We start from the raw sequence: 8,104 nt of genomic DNA, 5'->3' as shown, positions 1-8,104 counted from the left end.
TCAATGAGAGGATGGGATTTAAAGATAAAAGGAGTTAGTCAAATAACGTTCCAGGAAGAGGGAACAGCTGAACCAAATCCTGTAGAAGAAGCATGACTGTCATGTTGAATGGAAAACAAGGAGGTCAGTCGTGGGAGAGGAGAGCAGACAGGTAGCCAGGGCGAGGAGGGGAGGGTGGGATGATGCAGTCATGTTAGACCATTGTAAGAGCATTGGCATTTAATCTGTTACAGGATTTTGAGCAGCTTTGAGTGGGAAAATAAAATGCTTCATATTTATACCACCACCTTCCTCCTGCCCATAATTCAGGCTGTTGTGTAAACCAGTCATATACACGTGCTGTAGTCAAAGTCCAAACCAACACCAATGTAGGAATTAAAGACCTTTTAGCTTCCAAATATTCAATTTTCTTATAAGACGGAACAACAAGTATTTAAGAAACTTTACCTGTTTAGTCTACACTAGACACAATGTTGCTTATACTCACAAGGTAAAGAAAACATACCCTGTGAATATCGTGAAGTCATTAAAAGGACACAGCTTGCATGTACAAAACCATTGTGGTGTTTATAGCAACTATAACTCTCAGAGTGAAATGTACTACAGAATTAAGCAGAGCTCAGGCAAAGTGTCATATTTTGGGCTTCCCTTTTTGTCTAAAACCTCTGAAAAGTTTAGTGGCAGGAGGAATTTCCCCCAGCCCCTAACCCAGATCCTCAGGCTTGCTTAAGTGTCAGCATAGTGCTGGAGAGGTTGCTGCTGCAACGCTGGCTTTTGACCTTGAGGGCACTCAGCAGAGGGTCAAAAAGTATCAAAAGATGGAGAAAAGCCTCACTGATTTCACCCCTTGGCTCTTGTTCTCAAATTGACCTGTAAGTAACATGCCAAATCCTCATTTTTCACTGAGCTGTCTCCAGGGTGGCTTGGGAACATTTACTAGCTCCTTTGCAGGGGGTCAAATTGTGAACGCATGCACACAGATATAAACGGGAAGGGGCTCTAGCATCCTCCGGGCCTGCGAGGTAGGTGGGTGGATTCCACACAAACAAAAGCAAACGTTTTCTAAAATCCTATCTGTCATTGCACATTAAACTGGTTTAGAATTTTGAACTGAATTCGAGTTGTTGATGTGTCTTTAGGACGTCAGGGCTGTAGCACAATCCCCACAGGTGTTTCTTTACCTGCTTCACAACTCCTTTTCCTGGCAGATCTAACAGCATATTGCAGTCATTTAAAGCTTGTAAAGAAGGTCAACATTTCCCAAAAATACTCTCCAGAAAAAGATGGTGGATTTGTGTAAAGGAGGGAAGGATCCTGCCAATACAATGAAGAGCAAACCTGTGCCATGGAGCCCTTGTTGGCAGCACCGTTAGAACTCAGCACACACTGTAATGCAGATGTGCTGTGCTCAGATGTGAGGACATTTTTTACTTTAAACTGTAAGACTCTTTATTCACATTATTTACAAACTGATTCGGTGCATGTATGTGAACTTATATTGGGTTCACTAAAAAAACAAATAACTTATGTTTTTAGAGAAATTAGCCTTTTTCTTCTTAGATGATATGTCAGATTCTGTAAATGATTTTCTTTTTGTTTTGAATTACAGAATAAATGGCAGTCTTGAAAAAAATGTTTTTAAAGATTGATTTCTCCTTGATCTGGAAAGGAATAAGGTACAAAGGGAATCGTGAAAAGAACACTAACATAGCATTCAACAGAACTGAGGTTACCAAAAACTTTGAAATAACTGCAACCTTTTTTTTTTTTCCCAATGTGACTCAAATTACTGGGGGAGAAAAAGGAATTGTTAATGCACTGTTGCCTGAGTGATGGCCTTTATCCCAGGCAGGCAGGATTCAATGATGTTTGTTCTTTTAGCTGTATGGTACTTGCAAATGTCATAAACATTACACCAATACTAAGCCTTCTATCCCTTTTCACTGCCTCCCCCCGCCCCCCTTCAAATGAAATGCTAAATTCTGTCACCTGGGGGTAGTTATAATAATCACAGCTGAGGATATTGCCAGAGGCAGGAACAGAACTGGATCAAGGAAAATGTGACCCAAAGTACATGACTTTAGCTCCAGTTGTGACAGCTAATGCAGTCACTGCAGGAGGGAAATGAGTCCCTTGACTAAACTCAACCTGATTTGTTATCCGATTAAGAAATATCTGGTGGATGGAAAAGGCAACAATTGTGGGCATACTCGGTTGTTACACACAAATTTGATGATTGAGAATTGATAATGACCCTTGAGATACTATAGACAGTGGGATCGCACATACACTTTAGAATATATTGCATGTTGATAACATGACTATTAGAACTTAGATTTTTTTATGGTAGAAACAAAGGCCACAGATGCAGAATTGGAAAAAGAAAAAAAAGCCAACATGTTGCCATGATTAAGAACCGTATTTCAGAAAGGAGATAAATATGCATGAGCCACCATCACACCCTACTTCTATAATTCATCAACATTACAGGCTTTTAATATTTATACATGAGTACAACCAGAGGGCTTTCCCAAGCATCACCCTATGGTTAGTAGACAAGGCTCTGTGATTCTTGAGGAGGGAAGGAAATGGCTGTGATACTCCTCAAATAAAGGGAAATGAATCTTGAGTTAGTAAAGGTCAGAGAGAATATTAGAAACTGTGTTAATAATATACACTTTAAAACAGTTACATTATTCAATAAAATCTGGAGGCTCAGCAATTTTGTTGAAACTTTTCTATTGACAACATCGATACATTACACAGGAGTTGATTTCCTCATTAATGCATTGATAATTGTTTCTAAAATCTGAATTTAACATCAAATAAACACATTTCTATTTAAGTCTGAACACTTCCTCAGCTATTACTTTATTATAGTAACTAGAGGCCTGGTGCATGAAATTCATGCATGGGGGTGGTGTGTGTCCCTCAGCCCAGCCTGCACCCTCTCCAATCTGGGACCCCTCTCACAATTCAGGACTGCTGGCTCCCAACTGCTTGCCTACCTGCCTGCCTGATTGCCCCTAACCGCTTCTTCCTGCCAGCCTGATCACCCCTAAACACTCCCTGCCAGCCTGATCGATGCCTAACTGCTCCCCTGCCGGTCCGATTGTCCCTAACTATCCTCCCCTGCCAGCCTGGTCACCCCTAACTGCCCTACCTTGCCATCCGGGTCACCCACAACTGTCCTCTCCTGATGTCCTGGTCACCCCTAACTGCCCTCTGTTGCCAACCCAGTTGCCCTCAACTGCCCTCCCCTTCTGGCCCAGTAACCCCTAACTGCCCTCTCCTGCAGGCCTGGGTTCCCCCCAACTGTCCTCCCCTGCAGGACTCTTCCTCCCCACTACTGCCCTCCCCTGCAGCCCTGATCCCCCCAAACTGCCCTCCCTACAGGCCTGGGTCCCCCCAACTGCCTTCCCCTGCAGGCCTGATCTCCCACAACTGCCCTCCCCTGCCAGCCATCTTGTGGCAGTCATCTTGTGTCCACATGGGGGCGGCCATCTTGTGTGTTGGAGTGATGGTCAATTTGCATATTAATCTTTTATTAGATAGGATTCTGCCATAGAAGATAGTAGTTTATTTTTTTTGGAATTTAGAGTTAGTGGCTCTGAGTGGTCAATAACCAATTGTGTCTATAAAGAAGCTGATATGACTTTTTTGTGAAACCTGTAATCTTATTCAGAAGTCAATTTTTTTTCAAGAATTTTTTGAGCAAGTGTTGAATCAGAAAAAGCAAATGGACTCCTGAGTTGATTGCTTTGAATACCAATATTTAATTGGCTGAATTGTTGGAGAAGTTTTGCACAATATTCAAAAGGTATTTGTTAGCCTACTATAGGCCAAGATTGCTAAATTCTGAGTCAATGGTAATGAAGAAAACAGCCTTTGTAAAACTACTTACTATTAATTATCTTTTTTAAAAAAGGAAGTAAATTTAGAATCTTAATGTTGCAAAGCCTTTCGTTATAGAAGGCACATATATGTACTAAAGGCCCAGTACACGAATTTGTGCACAGGTGGTGTCCGGCCAGCCTGCCCCGATTAGGAGGGTTGGTCGGCCTAAGTGTGCATCATAGCAACCAGTCATTCTCAACGGTTGGTTTTTATATACATAGATTTCATTTTTTTCAACCAGTAAGTATTGAGAATAACTCTTCTGCATGATCCTATATAATAAAGAGGTGATATGCAAATTGACCATCACTCCAACACACAAGATGGCCATCCTCATGTGGTCAAAGATGGCTGCCCCATGTGGACACAATATGACCACCACAAGATGGCTGGCAGGGGAGGGCAGTTGTGGGAGAGCAGGCCTGCAGGGGAAGGCAGTTGGCGGGACCAGGCTTGCAGGGGAGGGCAATTCAGGGGGACTGGGCCTGCAGGGGAGGGCAGTTGGGGGGGAACCCAGGCCTGCAGGGGAGGACAGTTAGGGGCAACTAGGCTGGCAAGGGAGGGCAGTTAGGGGTGACCGGGCTTGCAGGGGAGGGCAGTTAGGGGTAATTGGGCTGGCAGGGAAGGGCAGTTAGGGGCGACCAGGCCACCAGGGGAGGGCAGTTGGGGGTGACCAGGCTGGCAGGGGAGGGCAGTTGGGGGCGACCAGGCCTGCAGGGGAGGGCAGTTACAGGTGACCAGGCTGGCAGGGGAGATCAGTTAGGGGCAATCAGGTTGGCAGGGGAGCAGTTAGGCATTGATCAGGCTGTCAGGGGAGTGGTTAGGGGGTGGTCAGGCTGGCTGGCATAAGTGATTAGTGGCAATCAGGCAGGCAGTTGAGCGGTTGGGAGCCAGCAGTCCTAGATTGTAAGAGGGGTGTCCAACTGCCCGTTTAGGCCCGATCCCATCAGGATCGGGCCTAAACGGGCATTTGGATATCCCTTTGGGGTGTCCCAGATTGGAGAGGGTGCAGGCTGGGCTGAGGGACACCCCCCCACCCCCGTGCACCAATTTTGTGCACCGGGCCTTTAGTAGTGTATAATAGGGAAGCAGCTACCAAGATAAATGAGACATGGCCCCTGATCTCAGGAAGTTTATGACTCCATAGAGAGATATACTTCCATAACTAACTATAATACAAGTTGGGGCAAAAAATGTGAATGGACTTAAAATTTTAAATGGTATTCTGTAATTTATTAAAATCTTCATGTAGGAAGAAAATGAAGAGAGCAGTCACACCTCTGTCTCTTCATCACCTAATTATAAATTTTCTTTTATAAAAAGTTACCACTCAGTACTGTTAGACCATGTTAAAAAATTATGATATTCAGAAGGTGGAGGAGATCCATTAGATTTATAAAAGGCTGATATTCCAGACATAAAATAAAACATAAGCCTCAAAATGTTTTCCTTAAAGAGTACTATTTACATATTTGCAAAGCTGCCATGGTGTCTATTGAATAAAACATCATGTATCACTTTCTTAAAGATATTGATTTATGTTTCCCACTGAAGGATTTGCGACATTTTGTTATTACAGTGGCTGATTTCTTTATCAAGAATAGTATATAATAAGTAGGTGAAAGCTGAATTACCTGGAATTTGTCAAGCTCATTTCTACCAAAAGGCCTATACTCTTGCTCTAATCTGAGCCTGGATTATTTGCCCCAAAAGTCCAATTACAGATTTGCTTACTTTCTTCAGTTCACTATTCAAATATCACCTTTCTATTTGTTCGTCAAGTCCTACCAAAAACATTCCCATCTACCTCACCCCTGAACTTCGTTTTATCTACTTTGTTTCATTTTTTAACTTTATTATTGACACTATTACAGATGTTCCCATTCCCCCTTCCCACCCCTCACCTCCCGTTTGCCCATCTCCACCCAGTGCCAGACCCCCTTCTTGCCATCACCACACTGTTGTCTGTGTCTGTGGGCTATGCATATATGTTCTTCGGCTAATCCCCTAACCTTCTTTCATCAGTCTCCCTCTCCCGTCTGTCCTCTGACAACTGTCAGTATGTTCCATGTATCCATTCCTCTGTTTTTTTGTTCATCAGTTTATTAGGTTCATTAGATTCCACAAATAAGTGAGATCATATGATATTTGTCTTTCCCTAACTGGCTTATTTTACTTAGCATAATAATCTCTAGGTCTATCCATGCTGTCACAAAAGGTAAGACTTCCTTTTTTTTTTATGGCCTTGTAGTATTACATTGTGTAAATGTACCACAGTTGTTTTTTTATCCACTCACCTACTGATGAGCACTTAGGCTGTTTTTAGATCTTAGCTATTGTAAATTAATCTGCTATGAACATAGGGGTGCGTATATTCCTTCAAAGTGGTGTTTCAGGTTTCTTAAGATATATTCCCAGAAGGGGCTGCACCAGTCTGCATTCCCACCAAGAGTGCGTGCACCAGTGTTCCCTTTTCTCCACGTCATCGCCAGCACTTGTTTGTTGATTTATTGATGGTAGCCATTCTGGCAGGTGTAAGATGATCTCATTACGGTTTTAATTTACATCTCTCTGATGATTGGTGAAGAGCATTTTTTCCATATGTCTGTATGTCCTCTTTGGAAAAGTCTCTATTCAGGTCCTTTGCCCATTGTTAATTGGATTGTTTGTCTTCTTGGTGTTGAGGTGTGTGAGTTGTTTATATAATTTGGAAATTAATTCCTTACCAGAAGTATCTTTGGCAAATATGTCCTCTCATACAGCAGACTTCCTTTTTATTTTGATGTTGGTCTATTTTGTTGTACAAAAGCTTTTTAGTTTGGTCAGCTCCTGTAAGCCAGACTCCAGGTTATCCCGAGATCCCCTTTAATACCAAGCATCTGGGCCTGGAAGAGTCAGTGTGAGACGAAGAGTCAATCCTTCCCTGCCACTGGGATAATCAGGAGTTTTGGCCGGAACTTGAGCACACACTGAGATAGTGAGGAGCGAGAGGCAAAGCACAGACTGTGGCACTGAAACGGATTAATAAGGAACTTAGTGATTTGGCCCGTGACCCTCCCACACAATGTTCTGCAGGTCCAGTTGGGAAAGATGTTTCATTGGCAAGCCACAATTATGGGACCTAATGACAGCCCATATTAAGGCGATGTATTCTTTTTGACAATTCGTTTTCCTACAGACTACCCCTTCAAACCACTTAAGGTTGCATTTACAGCAAGAATTTATCATCCAAATACTAACAGTAATGGCAGCATTTGTTTCGATAGTCTAAGATCACAATGATCTCCTGCATTAACCATTTCTAAAGTTCCTTAATCCGTTTGTTCACTGCTATGTGATCCAAACCCAGATGACCCCACTTGCACAGATCTATAAAACAGACCGAGATAAAATATCCCAAGGATGGACTCAGAAGTATGCCATGTGATGCTACCTTAAAGTCAGAATAACCTGCATTATAGCTGGAATAAACTTTAAATTACTGTTTAAAAAAAAAAAGCTTTTTAGTTTGGTGTGGTTTCATTTGTTCATTTTTTCCTTGCCTCCAGAATATATCAGCAGAAATATTGCTCGGAGAGAAGTCTGAGATTTTACAGCCTATAGTTAGTTTCTTCTAGGATTTTATAGTTTTTCTACTTACATTTAATAAGTCTTTTATCCACTTTGAGTTTATTCTTTTGTATGGTTTAAGTTGGTGATCTAGTTTCTTTTTTTGTATGTAACTGTCCAATTTTCCCAACACCATTTATTGAAAAGCCTTTGTTTCATTTTTAGCTTAGGACTTTTTAGATTCTAAAATTGTATTATTTACTATTTTGTGTACTTTTTTTTTGTTATTTACTGTCCTCACTAGAATATGAGCTCTGTAAAGGCATGAATTGTATTCTTAGTGCTCAGAATATTGTATGATATATATTAGTTCTTTAATGAACATTGCAGTCATGAGCCGCTTAATGACAGGAATATGTTCTGAGAAATGGTTGTTAGGCTATTTCATCATTGTGCAGACATCATAGAGTACACTTACACAAACCTAGATTGTGTAGCTGCACACTTAGGCTCTATGGTATATAGCCTATTGCTTCTAGGCTACAAATCTGTACAGCATATTATGGTACTTTATACTGTAGGAAGTTGTAGCACTATGGTATTTGTGTACCTAAACATATATAAACATAGAAAGTGTACAGTAAGAATGCAGTATAAA

The 8,104-nt window shown here is 41.7% G+C and overlaps 1 pseudogene across 1 annotated transcript; it reads left to right on the top strand.

The window, feature by feature from the left end:
* The first annotated feature begins 6,987 nt into the window (after positions 1 to 6,987).
* Positions 6,988 to 7,324, top strand: LOC307101931 (ubiquitin-conjugating enzyme E2 D3-like; annotated as a pseudogene). Its single transcript has one exon. The product of its transcript is annotated as a ubiquitin-conjugating enzyme E2 D3-like (transcript).
* Positions 7,325 to 8,104: the final 780 nt, after the last annotated feature.

The sequence above is a fragment of the Cnephaeus nilssonii genome (assembly GCF_951640355.1).
Source record: "Cnephaeus nilssonii genome assembly, chromosome: 6".
Taxonomy (NCBI): Eukaryota; Metazoa; Chordata; class Mammalia; order Chiroptera; family Vespertilionidae; genus Cnephaeus; species Cnephaeus nilssonii.
The sequence above is the reverse complement of the archived record's forward strand: the minus strand, read 5'-3'. Positions and strand labels throughout refer to the sequence as shown.